The sequence below is a fragment of the Mobula hypostoma genome, chromosome 7, assembly GCF_963921235.1.
Source record: "Mobula hypostoma chromosome 7, sMobHyp1.1, whole genome shotgun sequence".
NCBI lineage: Eukaryota > Metazoa > Chordata > Chondrichthyes > Myliobatiformes > Myliobatidae > Mobula > Mobula hypostoma.
In genome coordinates, this window is record NC_086103.1 from 68,640,549 (window position 1) to 68,659,604 (window position 19,056).

At 41.8% G+C, this 19,056-nt stretch overlaps 1 long non-coding RNA gene across 1 annotated transcript in view; it reads right to left on the bottom strand.

The window, feature by feature from the left end:
• Positions 1–12,130, bottom strand: part of LOC134348943 (uncharacterized) — a 35,326-nt gene extending 23,196 nt beyond the window's left edge. Inside the window, exons 1-2 of the long non-coding RNA XR_010018533.1 lie at positions 11,927–12,130; positions 4,227–4,341 (exon numbers count right to left, since the gene is read on the bottom strand). This is a non-coding gene — a long non-coding RNA (uncharacterized LOC134348943). The remainder of the gene's footprint in view (positions 1–4,226; positions 4,342–11,926) is intronic.
• Between the last annotated feature and the right edge of the window lie 6,926 nt (positions 12,131–19,056).

Here is a 19,056-nt window from a genome sequence, read left to right on the forward strand (position 1 = left end):
TTAAGTGAGGCTGACACTAGTAATTTGAGCACAAAGAATTAATGAATAGAAAGAAAGTTCAGAAGGATTAGCTCTATTTGTCACATGGACATCAAAACTTTGAAACATACAGTGAAGTGCATCATTTGAATCAGCAACCAACATAGTCCAAGGCTGTGCTGCGGGCAGCCCACAACTTCTGTCATGCTTCCGGCTCAGACGTAACATGCCCACAACTTACTAACCTATGTGTCTCTGGAATGCCAGTGGGAGGAAACTGGAGTGCTTGGGGGAAAACCATGCGGTCACAGGGAGAAAGTATAAACTCCTTACGGACAGCAGTGGGAATTGAACCCCCATCAGTAATAGCTGTAATGCATTACACCAACTGCTGCACTACTGCACTACCCATTTGATAGTTCTTCCATTTCATTCGTTATATTTCGCATCTTTATCAAGCAAAGTCAACTGTGATAAGTTTCCACTGGTGCATTCCGTCATTACAATATGCATCACCAAAAGTACACAAGTTGGCTGACATTACAATGTGGTTAGGCTTTAAAAAAAACAGACTTGCCAATTTATATAGAGCAATCCAATTCAATCCCCACTGTTTTCAAAACTGATGTTAGCCAGAAATGAGCATCCTTGTAGCAGCAAGTGGTCATGGAATGTTTTAGCATCAAAGGAATTAGCACAAACTTGAGACTACTATCAAGGATCTTGAGTTGAGAAAATAACATAAATATACAACCATTTCAGCCAAATTCTTCTTCTTCAGTCATTTTAAGCTGTGTTTAGGCTTTGTAACTCTCTCCTTAAGTATACCTAACTCTATATCTTCATACTTAGGTTGTTCCTAAAATCTATCTCTTTGAGGAAGCTTTTGTTCACCTGTCCTAATATCATCTTAAATGCCATGGTCACAAATTTTGTTTCAAAATGCTCATAATAATCATTTTGGGATGTTTTATTGCATGGAAGGAGACATATAAATGCAAGAAAATTCTCAAGGAAATGAAATATCTAGAACTTTTTCCAGTTTTAATCATTCAGAATTAAATTCTATACAGTATATGAGATAGTCAGGACAAAGGTTTTTCCATTAGTTTTATATATATATAACTAATGGAAAAACCTTTATATATATACAGATGTAAATTTATATATAGACCTAAGAATTGAGGGAACCTCTTTTAAAATGTTTCTTACTGCTGATTAAAAAAAGGTTAATGTGTTTGGCCTAGGGATATAATTGGATCAAGAATTCACTTTTTGGATGAAATGGCAACTTTTGATGGAAGTTTTGTACTGCTGCTCAAAGTCTCCTGTACTCACATTTCTGAGATTAGATCAAATCATTCTCATCCAAGAATCAACAGAATACTATTAATATCGAGGCAAATGTCAAGGCATATTTGATATTTCTTCCATTTCGTTCACATCATTTTGCATCTCTTTCAAGCAAAGACAATCTGTAACAAGTTTGCAATGTTGTCCTCAGTATAAGATTGATAATTTGCTGTAGGGTTAAAGATTACACTAACTTTTTTTTTCTGATGAGTCTGACTGGAATGGAGAGCATTTAGCTATTGAAACTGAACTAAGTGGCGGACCTTTGCATGTTCACAAGGAAACACAGAAGTTCCAGGTAATACCAATGGATTGGGAAGTTTATTAGCTCCAGTGGGATAATTCAGTTTTGCTGGGAGTCCACAGCAGTACACTAGTGAATCACCTTTCATATCATCCACCAGGGCAGACATGGTAGGGGATCTGGGGTCCCACGGATTTCAATAGAATTTGTTAGGCAAAGGATTTGGAGGCAAACATGGATACTTCACTTATTGCATGTTGTTTTATCTTATTTTAGTCATAGTCATACTTTATTGATCCCGGGGGACATTTTTTTTGTTACAGTTGCACCATAAATAATAAATAGTAATAAAACCATAAATAGTTAAATAGTAATATGTAAATTATGCCAGTAAGTAATGAAATAAGTCCAGGACCAGCCTGTTGGCTCAGGGTGTCTGACCCTCCAAGGGAGGAGTTGTAAAGTTTGATGGCCACAGGCAGGAATGACTTCCTATGATGCTCTGTGTTGCATCTCGGTGGAATGAGTCTCTGGCTGAATGTACTCCTGTGCCAAACCAGTACATTATGTAGTGGATGGGATACATTGTATAAGATGGCATGCAACTTAGACAGCATCCTCTTTTCAGACACCACCGTCAGAGAGTCCAGTTCCATCCCCACAACATCACTGGCCTTACGAATGAGTTTGTTGATTCTGTTGGTGTCTGCTACCCTCAGCCTGCTGCCCCAGCACACAACAGCAAACATGATAGCACTGGCCACCACAGACTCGTAGAACATCCTCAGCATCGTCCGGCAGATGTTAAAGGACCTCAGTCCCCTCAGGAAATAGAGATGGCTCTGACCCTTCTAATATATTTGATACTTGGTAGGTGTTTTTACGTGTGGTAATTTATCATTTTTTTAATTACTTATTTCAACTTTAAGTATTCAGAGACAATTTTCAAGACACTTAGAAACTTTTAAATCAATGACATATTTCACAGCCGATAAAATCCATTCTTAGCTTTTTCAGTTTCCGGAAAGTTTTTGGAGGTAGGGCTTCAACACAGCACAGCTCTGTCTCCATCCCACTCCACTACTATGCAGTGTGTGAAGGGGCAATATATTTGATCTTCTATATCTGGCCCAGGTAAGTGCAGGTACTGGTTCATGGATAAACGCCAGAAGGAATTTAATGCAGACAAGTGCAAGGTGTTGCTCTTCGGTAGGACCAACCAGGGTAGGTCTTACACAGTGAACGGAGGGGCACTGAGGAGTGTGGAAGAACAAAAGGATCTGGGAATACAGGTACATAGTTTGTTGAAAGAGGCATCCCAGGTAGATAGGGTGAAAAGAAAGCTTTTGGCACATTGGCCTTCAAAAATCAACGTATTGAGTACAAAAGATGGGATGTTATGCTGAAGTTGTATAAGATCTAATTTGGAGTATTGTGTGCAGTTTTGGTCACCTACCTACAGAAAAGATGTAAACAAGATTGAAAGAGTACAGAGAAAATTTACAAGAATGTAACTGGGTCAGAAGAACCTGAGTTATAGGGAAAGATTGAATAGGTTAGGACTGTATTCTTCAGCATGTAGAAGATTGAGGGGAGATTTGATAGAGGCATACAAAATAATGAGGAGCATAGATAAGGTAAATACAAACAGGCTTTTTCTTCTGAAGTTGGATGGGACTACAACCAGAAGTCATGGGTTAAGGGTGAAAGGTGAGAAGTTTAAGGGGAACACAAGAGGAAACTTCTTCACTCAGAGGTTCGTAAGAGTGTGGAATAAGCAGCCAGCACAAGTTGTGCATGCGAGCTCAATTTCAACATTTAAGAGAAGTTTGGATAGATACATGAATAGTAGGAGTATTGAGGGCTATGGTCTGGGCGTAGGTCGAATGAACTAGGCAGTTTAAGTGGTTTCAGCATGGACTAGATGGGATGAAAAGCCTGTTCTCTACTGTACTTCTCTATAACTATGACTTTATGACTCTATGAAAAGGGGGAGGGGTTGGGTTGGGTGAACCATAGGCAACAATTCTCAGCAGGACACTGAGTCAGTACGTTTTTGCCCAATGTTCATCTTATGTCTATGTGCTACCACTTTAACATAGGAAAATTCAATTGTTATATATCAGATGTATGGATTAACAAGACACTTGGTAGCAGTGAGTTCTACATTAAATTGAAATAAAAAGGAACGAAAATGACTGTACTGTAATCTTCCATTTCTTACAATGGTCAGTTATGTACCAGGTGAGCCATCTAATATGATTACAACTTCAGTATGAAAAGAAGCATACAGTAGTTCTGAATTGGTCATATATTTTTACTAGTTTACATAAGTAAAACTATTTCCACACTGAACACTGGTCCGAAATTACAATAAATATTTTGTCATGATTTCTTTATTTACAGAGGGTACTATGTGATTGCTAACATACAATTAATGAATTGCTTTTAAATTATTTGTTTCAACTTAAATGTTGATGTTTTTAAAATGACTCATTCCACTGAAATCACAAGTTATGGTTAGCTGGATGCCAACCGCCGTAAAACAAGATACAGACAGACAGACAAGTTATGGTTTTTAGTGCAAATGTTAAGAGCCATTCAGCATCTATAGTGGGAAACAGATAGTCATCATTTCAGGTTGAGATACCTCATCACGATCCAGATGCTTCCTGACCCACTGACTTCCCCCAGCATTTTGAGTGTTGCCCCACATTGTAGCATCTTCAGTTTCTCGCATTCGCATATTAAGGTTGCTTACTGGTCTGAAAGATCAGGAAAATAATGAGTCTAACATAGGGGCCAGAATACGTCACATCTGATTTCATTTATGTAGAGTTGGTCAAAGGTATACAGCAAAACAATGAAACTATGATGGCCTACGTCATATCTCAGAGGATGAAAAAAACCCTTGTGACCTCAACTGCAAAGAGTAGTTGCTGGCTTTGAACAGGGTGAACTTAGCTTTGCAGTCAACTATATTGGCAAATTCATTGTTAACATAAAGAAAAGGAAGGAAGATAATTCATGACATTGACAGGGAGAAGTGGAGTGAATGGCAGGAGATGGTGAGTATCTATAAGTAGAAAAATAAAATACTGGTAAAAGGCAGGTTCTGAAATGTTAATTCGTGTGTTCTCTCCACAGATGCTGAGCATTTCATATTTCCAATATCTGCAGATTTTGGTTTTGATTTTCAGAATGTTCACAAAGTACCTATTGTGGTGTAATTAATATTCTAGTAATATTTGAGTAATATTGTAAATATATTGTTTGATTAAGCATTCTTTGTTCATTTAAATGATTCATTACAGGTTATAGGTAAAAGTACGCAAATGGCGTACATCAACATGCCACCATATCATATGGGTATGTCTTGCTAAAGTAGAAATGATACCAAGTAGACAAGCATTATCTCTTGGCTCCTTGCTTTCCTTTCAATTAGTTTACATTTTGGAGTTACAAAACAGAACAGTAGCGGTGAGAAAGTTTTAAATGAACCCAAGATGACTACCTACCCATTGAACTGCAGCAAGATGTTAGAGTTTTTAAAAAAAAATGCACAGTGAGATGTTCGAGGGAAAAAAAAGTGCAGTATGTACTTCTTTGTGAAGGGAGAGAAATGGTTGAGTTAAGTATATAAGACCTTAGTTAGACCCCACTTGGAGTACTGTGTTCAGTTCTGGTCACCTCATTACAGGAAGTATGTGGATACCATAGAAGGAGTGCAAAGGAAATTTACAAGGACGTTGCCTGGATTGGAGAGTATGCCTTATAAGAATAGGTTGAGTGAACTAGATATTTTCTTCTTGGAGTGACAGAGGATGAGAGGTGACCTGAAAGAGGTGTATAAGAAAATGAGAGGCATTGATCGTGTGGATCAATGAGAGGCTTTTCCCAGGACTGAAATGGCTAACACAAGGGCGAATATTTTGAAGGTTCTTGGAAGTAGGTACAAGGGGAATGTTGGAGGTATGTTTTTCACACTAAGAGTGGTGGATACGTGGAATGCACTGCCAGTGAAGGTGGTAGGGTCTTTTAAGAGACTCTTAGATAGGTACATGGAGCTTAGAAAAATAGAGGACTATGCGGTAGGGAAATTCTAGGCAATTTCTAGAGTAGGTTACATGTTTGGCACAACATTGTGGGCCAAGGGGTTTGTAATGTGCTGTAGATTTCTATGTTTCTATGTTTCTAAAAATGCCAAAAACTGACAAAGTTCACAGGTTCTTAAACAGTGAGAACCGGATTATAGACATAATACATCTAAAAAAAGCAAAAATGGCTGACTACATTGGAAAGATAGACACATTTGATTGCACAAAAGACAACTGGCTGCTGTATATGAAACAAATTGAGCAGTATTTTGAAGCAAATGAAATAGCCAATGTGAAATAAGTGCCAGTTTTCCTGAGTGCATTGGGTGGAGGAGCATACAGTTTGCTTAGAAGTCTGACTACTCCAACCAAACCAGCCAAAATGAGCTTTGCTGGTAGTATGAAAGTAGTGCAGGAACATTTAGAACCAAAATCACTGTTAATTGCAAAATTTTGTTAGGTTTCATAAGCGGTTTTAAAAGGAAAGGGAGTCTATTTCAGCTTAGTTGGCTGAATTGAAAAAAAAATTGAGCATTGCCATTTCAGTAATGGGCTTAATAATGCACAGACAGATCTTTTACTTTGTGGAGTCTTACAAGAAAGCATTCAAAAACAGCTCCTAATTGAAGCACAACTCACATTTAAAAGAGCACTTGAAATAGCTGTATCAATGGAAACAACAAACAGAAGTCTTAGTTGTGCTGTATTCTTTGCCAGTCTTCACTGGCAAAGAATACAGCACAATATAGTTCAGTTGCAGATATGGGCTGAGAAATGGCACATGGATTTTAACCCAGATAGCTGTGAGGTGTTGCATCTTGATAGGGCAAATGCAAGGAGATAGTACACTGTTAAGGGCAAAATCCTTAACAATGTTGCTGAGCAGAGAGATTTGGGATACAAGTTCATAACTCCTTGAAAGTGGCTACACAGGTCAATAAGGTGATTAAGGAGGCTTATGGAATGTTTGCTTTTATTAGTCAAGGCATTGAATTCAAAAGTCAGGAGGTTAGTGTTGCAAAGTTATAAAAGTCTGGTTAGGCCACATAGAGAGGATTGCATATAGCACTGGTTGCCCCTCTACAGGAAGGAAGTTGAGGTTTTGGAGAGGGTGCAGAAGAGGTTTACCAAGACTCCGCTTGTTTTAGAAAGCATGTGCTGTCACAAGAGGATGGGTAAACTTGGGTTGCTTTTTCTGGAGCGTTGGAGGCTGAGGGGATATCTGATAGAGGTTTTCAAGATTTTGAGGCATAGATACAGTGGACAGAGATGATCTGTTTTCCAGGGTTGAAATGCCTAATACCAGAGGGCTTGCATTGAAGGTGAGAGGGGTTATGTTCAAGTGAGATGTGAGGAGTAAGTTCTTTACTCAGAGGTTCATGGATGTCTGGAATGTGCTGCCTGGTGTGGTGATAGAGGCAAATACATTAGAGGCTTTTAGGAGATATTTAGATAGGTAGATTGATGTGGGGAAGATAGAGGAATGTTGACGTAGTATAGGTTGGAGGGATTAGAGTTTGGGTATTTTGATTTTAGCTGGGTTGGTACAACATTGTGGGCTGAATGGCCTGCTCCTGTGCTGTACTCTTCCATGTTTTATGTTCTGTAATGAAAATGAGCATGAACAAAATTGCAGCATCTAAACAGAAACTGAACAAAGTTTGGACTGAACAAATTGTGTCACTATTGTTGCAGGAGCTCACATATACCCGTATTGGCACGTGGCAGTCTAGTGATCTGAAGGTCGCTAGTCCGAGCCTCAGCTGAGGCAGCGTGTTGTGTCCTTGAGCAAGGCACTTAACCACACATTGCTCTGCGACGACACCGGTGCCAAGCTGTATCGGCCCTAGTGCCCTTCCCTTGGACAACATCGGTGGCGTGGAGAGGGTGGACTTGCAGCAAGGGCAACAGCTGGTCTTCCATACAACCTTGCACAGGCCTGCACCCTGGAAACCTTCCAAGGTTCAAATCCATGGTCTCATGAGACTAACGGATGCCTATTATTCACATATACCAGATCAATGCAAGTTTAAAGTTGAAACTTGCAGAAAATGCAACAAAGTAGACACAAACAAAAATAAATGGATTGCATAGAGAAAAGAAAAAGATAAGTCAATAAGTTCCAAAAAGGGCCCTAATCTATGTGGCGTTGCTGAAAAATCTGATAATGATGAGAGTGACACAGGATTGGGTAGCCTTAAGATTTAAAATGAGAAAACTAACAGTATACAAGCAAACAACAGGAATTCTGCAGATGCTGGAAATTCAAGCAACATACATCAAAGTTGCTGGTGAACGCAGCAGGCCAAGCAGCATCTATAGGAAGAGGTGCAGTCGACGTTTCAGGCCGAGACACTTCGTCTCGGCCTGAAACATCGACTGCACCTCTTCCTATAGATGCTGCTTGGCCTGCTGCGTTCACCAGCAACTTTGAAGTATACATGCAATATGGCTTACATCAAAAGTGAATGCCAAATGAACTAAAATGGAGTTGGACACTGGTTTGGCTGTTTCAGTTATTCCACAAAATGAGTTTAAATGGCATTTCATTAGTTGGGAAGTTGTTGGAGTCGATTGTCAAGGATGAGATTACAGAGTACCTGGAGGCATATGACAAGATAGGCAGAACTCAGCATGGTTTCCTTAAAGGAAAATCATGCCTGACAAACCTATTGCAATTTTTTGAGGAAATTACAAGTAGGCTAGACAAGGGAGATGCAGTGGATGTTGTGTATTTGGATTTTCAGAAGGCCTTTGACAAGGGGCCACACATGAGGCTGCTAAACAAGATGAGCCCATGGTATTATGGGAAAGTTACATACGTGGATAGAGCATTGGCTGATTCGCAGGAAAAAGAGAGTGGGAATAAAGGGATCCTATTCTGGTTGGCTGCCGGTTACCAGAGGCGCTCCACAGGGGTCTGTGTTGGGGCTACTTCTTTTTACATTGTATATCAACGATTTGGATTATGGAATAGATGGCTTTGTGGCTAAGTTTGCTGATGATACGAAGATAGGTAGAGGGGCCGGTAGTGCTGAGGAAAGAGAGAGTCTGCAGAGACACTTGGATAGATTGGGAGAATGGGCAAAGAAGTGGCAAATGAAATACAATGTTGGAAAGTGTATGGTTATGCACTTTGGTGGAAGAAATAAAGGGGCAGACTATTATTTAAATGGGGAGAAAATTCAAAGTTCTGAGATGCAACAGGACTTGGGAGTCCTCGTACAGGATACCCTTAAGGTTAACCTCCAGGTTGAGTCGGTAGTGAAGAAGGCGAATGCAATGTTGGCATTCATTTCTAGAGGAATAGAATATAGGAGCAGGGATGTGATGTTGAGGCTCTATAAGGCACTGGTAAGACCTCATTTGGAGTACTGTGGGTAGTTTTGGTCTCCTTATTTAAGAAAGGATGTGCTGATGTTGGAGAGGGTACAGAGAAGATTCACTAAAATGATTCTGGGAATGAGAGGGTTAACATATGATGAACGTTTGTCCGCTCTTGGACTGTACTCCTTGGAGTTTAGAAGAATGAGGGGTGACCTCATAGAAACATTTTGAATGTTGAAAAGCATGGACAAAGTGGATGTGGCAAAGTTGTTTCCCATGATGGGGGAGTCTAGTATGAGAGGACATGACTTAAGGATTGAAGGGCGCCCATTCAGAACTGAGATGTAAAGAAATTTTTTTCAGCCAGAGGGTGGTGAATCTTTGGAATTTGTTGCCATGGGTGGCAGTGGAGGTCAAATAATTGGGTGTATTTAAGGCAGAGATTGATAGGTATCTGAGTAGCCAGGACATCAAAGGTTATGCTGAGAAGGCGGAGGAGTGGGTCTAAATGGGAGAATGGATCAGCTCATGATAGAATGATGGAGCAGACTCGATGGGTTGAATGGCCGACTTCTGCTCCTTTGTCTTATGGTCTATGGTCTTCAAAAATATTGAACTGAAGCCTGTAGATATCTGGCTAAGAACTTATACCGAAGAAAGGTAACTCAAGTGGGAATGACATTCGTAACAGTGAATTAACAACAAAAAAGCCACTTTGGGCTTGTATGTGTTAAAACAGAAGGACCAGCATTGAGGGGCATGAGAGCCTGAGGCAATTACAACTTATTTTGAAATCCATCTACTATTTGTAAGCCACATCGCCTGCAAAAGAGTCAACTGAAAGTAAGTTATAATAGGTACTGGATGATGCCACAGCACTGCTCAAGGATGACACTGGAAAACTCAAACATATCAATGGTAAAATAGCGTTAACTGAAAATGCCACAACCAGATTTTACAAAGTCTATCTGGTTCCTTATACCATCCAGTGATCTAGGTAGCATGGAGGCTGAAGGAATTCTTTCCAAGGCTGAGTAGAGCCTGTGGGCAATGCCAATTGTCCCAATAACCAAGGAGAACGTGTCTGTCAGGATCTGTGGTGATTTTAAGGTCTTCATCAACTCAGTACTGAAATTAGATCCTCAGTATAGAGGATATCTTTGCAGACTGATCTAGAGAAGAACACTTTAGCAAAGTGGACTTTGCTGTGGCCTACCTACAAATGGAAATTGAAGAAGTGTCTAAAGTACTCCTCACCATAAACACTCACAAAGGACTTTATTGCTCTAATAGACTTATTTTTCAAGTGGCATCTGCACCTGCATTCCAGCGAAAAGCTAATAACCAGGTGCTGCAAGGCTGCCCTGGCACTCAGTGTTACCTGGATGACAGCATTATTACCAGTAAGGATGACGCAGAGCAGCTCTAAAATCATAATTTAGTGTTAAAAAGATTAGAAAGTTTTGGGCTCAGAGAATGACACAATAATTGTGAATTCTTTAAATGAAGCATCAATTATTGTGGTCACACCACTGGTGCACAAGAATTACACAAGTGTGCTGAGAAAATTTAAGCAGTGGTGAATGTCACAGACCAAAGGACGTGTCACAGTTGTGGTCCTCTTTGGGATTTGTCAATTATTACAACGTTCCTGTCAAAATTAGCTACTGTGGTTTGGTCACAATATGACCCAAATCATCCAGAAAAGCTTGCCTTATGGTATAGGTGCAGTCATGTCACGTGTTATGAGTGATGGAAGTGAATGCCTCATAGCCTTTGCATCATGTTCCCTTACTGCTGCAGAGAAAAATTACACACAAATTAACAGAGAGGCCTTGTGTCTGGTTTGGGGTGTAAAACCTTTCAACCAGTACTTATACAAGAGCGAGTTTATCCTCATTACTGATCATCAGCCGTGAGAGTCCATTTTCATTCCACAAAAGAATGTTTCACTAATAGCGCAGCACAAATGCAGAGATGGGCTCTGGTTCCTGGAGGACACAGTTACAAGATCGAATTCAAGTGTGCAACTAATCATAGAAACGCTGATAGGTTGTCCTGTTCACCCTTAAAGGAAACATCTGCAAAATTTACCAAAGAGGACATTCCTCTTGACATATTCTCCCAAATGCAAATTGAAAGAATCCCTATTACGGCAGAGATGATCCAATGGGAAACCAGAAAAGAAGCCACACTGATTCAGGTCTACATTGCAACCCAAAATGGTTGGAATGTGCAGCAGAAGTCACATTTCCTCCATTTTTACCGGCAGCAGGATGAACAGGGGTTGTTGTACGTGGGGATTGAGAGTTGTTGTACCATCCAAGCTGAGAGCAAAGGTGTTGGAGGAGGTACATGCCGGTCATCTAGGTGTGCTCAAAATGAAAGCATTGGCTTGAAGCTTTGTCCGGTGGCCTGGGATAGATCAGCCGATCGAGCTGCATTCAGGACGCCAACACATCTGGAAGATGCCGACAGCAGTGCCTCTCCGTCCTTGGAAATAGCCTGCATTGCCCTGGCAGAGGATTCATGTGGCTTTTGCTGGACCATTCATGGGCACAGACTTCTTGGTAATGGTGAATGCAGCCACAAGGTGGCTGGAAGTGTTCCCGATAGCCTCCACTACAGCCTCACGCACTGTTGATGTGTTGAAATGCCTTTTCTCAGGGACCGGTGTTCCAGAACACTTAGTCAGTGACAAGGGACCACAGTTTGTTGTGGAACAGTTTCAGTCATTTCTGAAAGTGAATAGACTAAGACATATTACATCTGTACCTTACCACCCAGATACAAATGGCTGTTCAGAGTCTAAAGAACACACTGCGAGCAATGTCAGCAGAATGCTCTACACTGACATTGAATCAGAAGCTCACCAATTTCCTGCTTGCATATGACAATGCAGCACACTCCACAACCAACAACTCACCAGCTATGCTGTTCCTGGGTCGTCCCTTGTACTCACACTTGGATCTTCTCAAACCCAGTCTCAGAAGGAGAATGCAGGACAAACCCAAGGCAAATCGAGGACTCCTCAAACAAGAAGGTTCGAAGTTTTACTGGACAAACCGTCCTGGTGAGGGACTACGGAGGTGATCAAAAGTGGGCGCTTGGAAAGATTAAGGACAGAACTGGCCCACTGTCCTACACAATGGAGATTGTGTCTGATGTCTTCTGGAGACAACACACAAAGCTGCTGAGGATTGCAAAGTCAATTGTTGAAGAAAACTGTCCTGTAATGTCAGAACCACTTCCGGCAGGCCCAGAGACAACTCCTATAACCAAAACAAAGGAAGTCCGGAGCCACAAGTCTCAAGTTTCACCTGCCAAACAGAGTGACCCCCACCCCCACACCTCTTGACAGGAAAGACTTTATCCCAAAAGAGTAAGAAATCCTGCACAGTGATTACATCTTTAGGTCTGAATGGGACAATTTAAAATTTACTATGCTGTGGATGTCGGTGTTTTCCTTCAATTACTTTTATGTTTTAGAGTTACAAAACATAACACTTATGGGATTTCAATTGACTTCAAATTACCTGAGTGATCATTAATTCAACTTCCAATACCAACAGTGTGAGATTTTATATATATTAAAATTGTGTTTATTTTCATTTGATGCAAATTAGCACACTGAGAAAAGAATCAGCAAAATCACCCTTGGGGGAAAAAAATCAAATGAAGTGTTAAGCAGATTTAAATAGTCTCATTCCTGCTACTCACTGTTATAACAGGACCAGCTCAGCGTCAGAAACTGCTAGTAACTACATGGACACAACATTAAAAATCCACATCCCATATTTGGCAAGTTGATCCTTCATTAAGATGAATTATATAAGAAGACTGCAATCATTTACTGGTGTCGAGTTCTTTGGTACATTAATCTAAGTATATTTTCTTCTGTTAATAAGCTCACTGTATTTCTCAAAAGAGTCACAGCTTAAAAAATGCACCTCCCCTTAAGTTTTAATTCCACATTTTAATTCTACTTCCCATTCCCATTCTGATATGTCAATCCATGGCCTCCCCTACTGTCGAGATGAAGCCACTCTCAGGTTGGAGGAACAACACCTTATATTCCGTCTGGGTAGCCTCCAACCTGTTGGCATGAACATTGATTTCTCTAACTTCCGTTACTGCCCCACCTCCCCTTCGTATCCCATCCCTGATTTTTTTTTTCTCTCTTTCTCTCTCACAATAACTCCTTGCCTGTTCTCCATCTTCCTCTGGCGCTCCCCTCCCCCTTTCTTTCTTCCAAGACCTTCTGTCCTATGATACCCCCCCCCTTCTCCAGTCTTCTATCCATTTTGCCAATAAACTTCCCAGCTCTTAGCTTAAACACAAAATAATCTGTAGATGCTGTTGTCAAAGGGACACTCACAATGCGCTGGAGGAACTCAGCAGGTCAGTCAGCATCAGTTGAAAAGATTAGTCGACATTTCAGGCCGAAACCCTTCGTCAGGACTGAAGGAAGAACTTTGGGGAGGGTTTGAAGAATGCTGGTAGTTGAAAAAAACAGTAATTTGAAAGACAAAGGGGTGGGGGAGGGGAAACAGGGAGGTGATTGGCAGGAGAACAACACGCAGCAGTAGAAGGAGGCGGAACTATGAGGGAGGTGATGTGAAATAGGGATAGAGAAAGGGAAGGGGAGGGAATTACCGGAAGTTGGAGAATTCTATGTTCATACCAAGGGGCTGGAGACTACCTAGACCTCTACCTCACTGAGGCCAAACGGCAGCTCTCTGATACCTCTTCTTACTTACCCCTGGAACAGGACCCCACCAAAAAAACATCAAACCATTGTCTCCCGCACAATCACCGCCCTTATCAACTCCGGAGACCTTCCATCCTCAGCCGCTAAACTCATTATTCCCACACCCCGTACCGCTTGGTTTTACCTGCTCCCAAAGATACACAAGCCTGACTGTCCCGGTAGACCCATAGTTTCTGCCTGCTCCTGTCCAACCGAACTTGTATCTGCCTACCTGAACTCCATTTTGTCACCCATAGTTCAGTCCCTCCCCACCTACATCCGCGATACATCCCATGCCCTCCACCTCTTCAATAACTTCCAGTTCCCCGGTCCCAACCGTTTCATTTTAATTATGGATGTCCAATCCTTATACACCTTCATTCCCCATCAAAAAGGTCTCAAAGCCCTCCACTACTTCCTGGATAATAGACCTCACCAGTTCCCCACCACCACTACCCTCCTCCGGTTGGCAGAACTGGTTCTCACACTTAATAACTTCTCTTTTGGCTCTTCCCACTTTCTTCAGACTAAGGGTGTAGCTATGGGAACTCGCATGGGACCCAGCTACACCTGCCTCTTTGTTGGTTATGTGGAACAGTCTGTGCTCCAAACCTATTCTGGTACTGCTCCTCAATTTTTCCTTTGATACATTGATGACTACATTGGTGCTGCTCCCTGCACCCATGCTGAGCTCGTCAATTTCATCGACTTTACTTCAAACTTCCACCCAGCCACCAAATTCGCTTGGTCTATCTCTGACACTTCTCTCCCCTTTCTTGATCTCTTGGTCTCCATCTCTGGAGACAGACTGTCCACTGACATCTTCTACAAGCCCATGGACTCTCATAACTACCTCTACTATACCTCTTCCCACCCCGCCACATGCAAAAATGCCATTCCCTATTCCCAGTTCCTCCTTCTCCGCCGCATCTGCTCCCAGGATGAGGCTTTCCGTTTCAGGACTTCTCAAAAGTCCTCTTTCTTTAAGGATCATGGTTTCCCTTCTACGGTAATCAATGATGCGCTCACCTGCGTCTCCTCCATTTCCCACACTTCGGCCCTCACCCCATCTTCCCACCACCACAACAGGGACAGAGTTCCCCTTGTCCTCACCTACCACCCCACCAGACTCCGGATCCAGCGCATTATCCTCCGCAACTTCCGCCACCTTCAACGGGACCCCACCACTAAGCACATCTTTCCTTCTCCACCCCTCTCCGTTTTCCGAAGGGATTGGTCCCTCCGCGACTCACTTATCCGCACGTCCATCCCCACGGATCTCCCACCTGGCACTTATCCCTGTAAGCGTAAGTGCTGCACCTGTCCCTACACCTCCTCTCTTGCCACCATTCAGGGCCCCAAACAGTCCTTCCATGTGAGGCAACACTTCACTTGTGAGTCTGTTGGGGTCATTTATTGCATCCGGTGCTCCTGGTGCGGCCTCCTCTACATCGATGAAACCTGACGCAGATTGGGGGACCGCTTCGTCGAGCACTTCTGCTCCGTCCACCACAACAGACAGGACCTCCCGGTAGCCACCCACTTCAACTCTGCTTCCCACTCCCATTCAGATATGTCCATACAAGGCCTCCTCTACTGCCATGATGAGGCTAAATTCAGGTTGGAGGAGCAACACCTCATATACCGTCTAGGTAATCTCCAGCCCCTTGGTATGAACATAGAATTCTCCAACTTCCGGCAATTCCCTCCCCCTCCCTTCCTCTATCCCTATTTCACATCACCCCCCTCATAGTTCCGCCTCCTTCTACTACTGCGCATTGTTCTCCTGCTAATCACCTCCCTGCTTCCCCTCCCCCACCCTTTTGTCTTTCAAATTACTGTTTTTTTCAACTACCAGCATTCTTCAAACTCTCCCCAAAGTTCTTCCTTCAGTCCTGATGAAGGGTTTTGGCCCGAAACGTCAACTAATCTTTTCAACTGATGCTGACTGACCTGCTGAGTTCCTCCAGTGCATTGTGAGTATTCCAGCTCTTAGCTTCATCTCTCCCCCTCCTGTCTTCTCCTATCATTTTGGGTCTCCCCCTCCACCTCCCACCTTCAAATCTCTTACTATCCCTTTTTTCCATTAGTCTTGATGCAGGGTCTTGACCCGAAACGTTGACTGTACGTCTTCCTATAGATGCTGCCTGGCCTGCTGCGTTCCACCAGCATGCTGTGTGTTGCCTCCCCTTAAGTGTTAAGATTAATAAATGGATTACTATTATCAATGGAGAAATTAGACCATAAGACCACAAGATATAGGAGCAAGATTAATCATTCAGACTATAAAATCTGTTCAATTATGGTGCTTTACTTTCCCTCTGAATGTCATTCTCTTCCCTTCTCCCAGTAACCTTAGATGCTCTAACAATTTAAACACCTGTCAACTTCTGCTTTAAATTTACTCAATGACTTGTCCTTCAGGGTGTCGGTAGCAATGAATTCCCCAGATTCACTGACCACTGGTTGAAAAAATTCCTCCTCCACTTTGTTCTAAACAGACTTCCCTCTATCTGATGTCCTCTGGTCCTAAAATTCTCCACTGTTGGAAACATCCTCTCCAACTCCACTCCATCTACACCTTTCAATATTTAATAGGTTTCAATGAGTTCCCCCTCATTCTTCTGAACTCCAGTGAGGCCCAGAGCCACCAAACACTCCTCGTACATTAACCCTTTCATTCCCAGATTCATTATCAAGAAACTCCTCCTGACCATCTCCAAGGCCAGTACATCTTTTTAAGATAAGGTAAGGAGCCCAAAAATGCTCACAGTACTCCAAGATCAATGCCTTATAAAGCTCCACCATTACATCCTTTCTTCCATATTCCAGTCGCTCTTGAAATGAATGCTTACATTTACCTTCCTTACTACCAACTCAACTTGCAAGTGAATCTTGAGAGATTCCTGCACTAAGACTCCCAAGTCCCTTTACACTTCTGATTTCTGAATTACCCCACCATTTAGAAAATAGTCTTTGCCTTTATTCCTTCTGTCAATGTGTTTGACACTTCCCTACACTGTATTCCATCTGCCCTTTCTTTGCCTATTCACTGAATCTATCTAAATCCTTCAGCAAACTCCCTGCTTGCTTATTGTATACTACCTGCCCTTCCACATATTTTTGCACCACCTGAAAACTCTACCATAAAGCCATCAATTGTGTCATTTAGATCATTAACGTATAATATGAAAAGTAGCAGACCTAACACCGAACCCTGAGGAAACCATTAGCCAACCAGAAAAGAGCCCTTTATTCACACTATTTGCCTTCTGCCAGTGAGCCAATTTGTCCGCGCTATTATCTTTCCTAAATACCATGGCTTCTTATCTTGTTTAGCAGCACTATGTTCAAGGCCTTCTCAAAATCCAAGTAAGCAGCATCCACTGACTCTCCTTTGACTGTTCATCCTGTTATTCCCTCAAAAACTCCAAAATATTTGTTAGGCAAAATTTCCCCTTAAGGAAACCATGCTGACTTTAGCATATTTGATCATGTGCTTCTAAGTACGCTGAAACATCACTGTTAATCATAGATTCTAACATCTTGCCAACCACTGAAGTCAAGCTAATAAGCCAATAATTTCCTCGCATTTGCATCTCTCCATTCTTAAGAATGGAGTGACGTTTGTGATTTTCCAGTCCCATGGAACCATTCGAGAATCTAGTGATTCTTGAAAGGTCATTACAAATGCCTCCGCAATCCTGACAAAGGGTTTTGTCCCAAAACATCAACTACTTTATTCCATGGATGCTGCCTGGCCTACTGAGTTCCTCCAACATGTTGTGTGTTTTGCTTGGATTTCTAGCATCTGCAGATTTTCTTTTGTTTGTCTCCATTATCTCTTCAGCTACCTTTTTCAGAAAACCTATCCATCACCAGGTCTTTCAGCTTCCCAAGCACTTTCTCTTTAGAAACAGCAACTACACCCACTTATGCCCCCTGACAACTTCCTTTCCAGCATACTGTTGATTTTTTTCCACAGTGAAGAATGGCACAGAATACTTATTCAGTTCATCCACCATTTCCTTGGCCCATTACTACCTTTCTACCATCATTTTCCAGTGATCTGATATCCACCCTTGCTTCACATTTACTCTTCATGCATGTGAAAATTTTTTGGTATCCTGTTTTATTTTATCAGCTAGCTTACTTTCATATTTCATCTTTGTTCCCTTTACAGTTTTTTTAGTTGCCTTCTGTTGGTTTTCAGAAGCTTCCCAATGCTCTAGCTTCCCATTAGTTTTTGCTATACTATAGTCCCCTCTTTTTTGATTTTATGCTCTCTTTGTTTTCTCATAGCAAAGACAATGCCCAGATAAACTAAAATTTATTTATCGAATGATGTACGTATATGATAGAATATACAATATTGAGATTTGTATTTTTGTATGCATCTGCAGGAAAGTAAAGGTTTACAATAGAATTTATGAAAAACTATGCATAAACAAAGACTGACAAATAAATAATATGCAAAAGACAAATTGTGCAAATAAATTGCAACGAAATAGTGAGAACATGAGTATCAAACATGGACAATCAGCCATGATCGTACTGAATGGCGGTGCAGGCTCGAAGGGCCGAATGGCCTACTGCTGCACCTGTTTTCTATGTTTTTATGTTTCTAATCCAATTTCCCCCGGGATCAATAAAGTATGACTATGACTACTACTATCAAAGAGTCCTTGAAGGTAAGGCTATAGATTGTAAAATCAGGCCAGAGTTGTGGTGAGAGACTGGTGCAGGGGGCAGGGCTTCAGATTCTTGGATCATTGGGATCTCTTCTGGGGGAAGTATGACCTGTTCAAAAAGGACAGGTTGCACCTGAACCCGAAGGGGACCAATATCCTGGCGGGAAAGTTTAATAGAGCTGTTAGGGAGGGTTTAAACTAATTTGGCAGGAGGATGGGAACCGGAATGATAGAGCGGAGGAAGGGGAAAACAGAAATAAATCTAAGATAGTGAGCAGTAAAGATGTCAGGAAGGACAGGCAGGTGATGGGGCAAATGTGTAGCCATTGGGATGAGTTGCAGTGCAATAAAGTTGCAGTGAAATCAAAGCAAAAAGTATCAAATACTGATCTTAAGGTGTTGTACTTAAATGCACGCAGCATAAGAAATAAGGTGGATGATCTTGTTGTACAGCTACAGATTGGCAGGTATGATATTGTGGCCATCACTGAGACGTGGCTAAAGGATGCATGTCTCTGGGAGCTGAACGTCCAAGGATACACGGTGTATCGGAAGGATAGGAAGGTAGGCAGAGGGGGAGGCGTGGCTTTATTGGTAAGAAATGATATTAAGTCG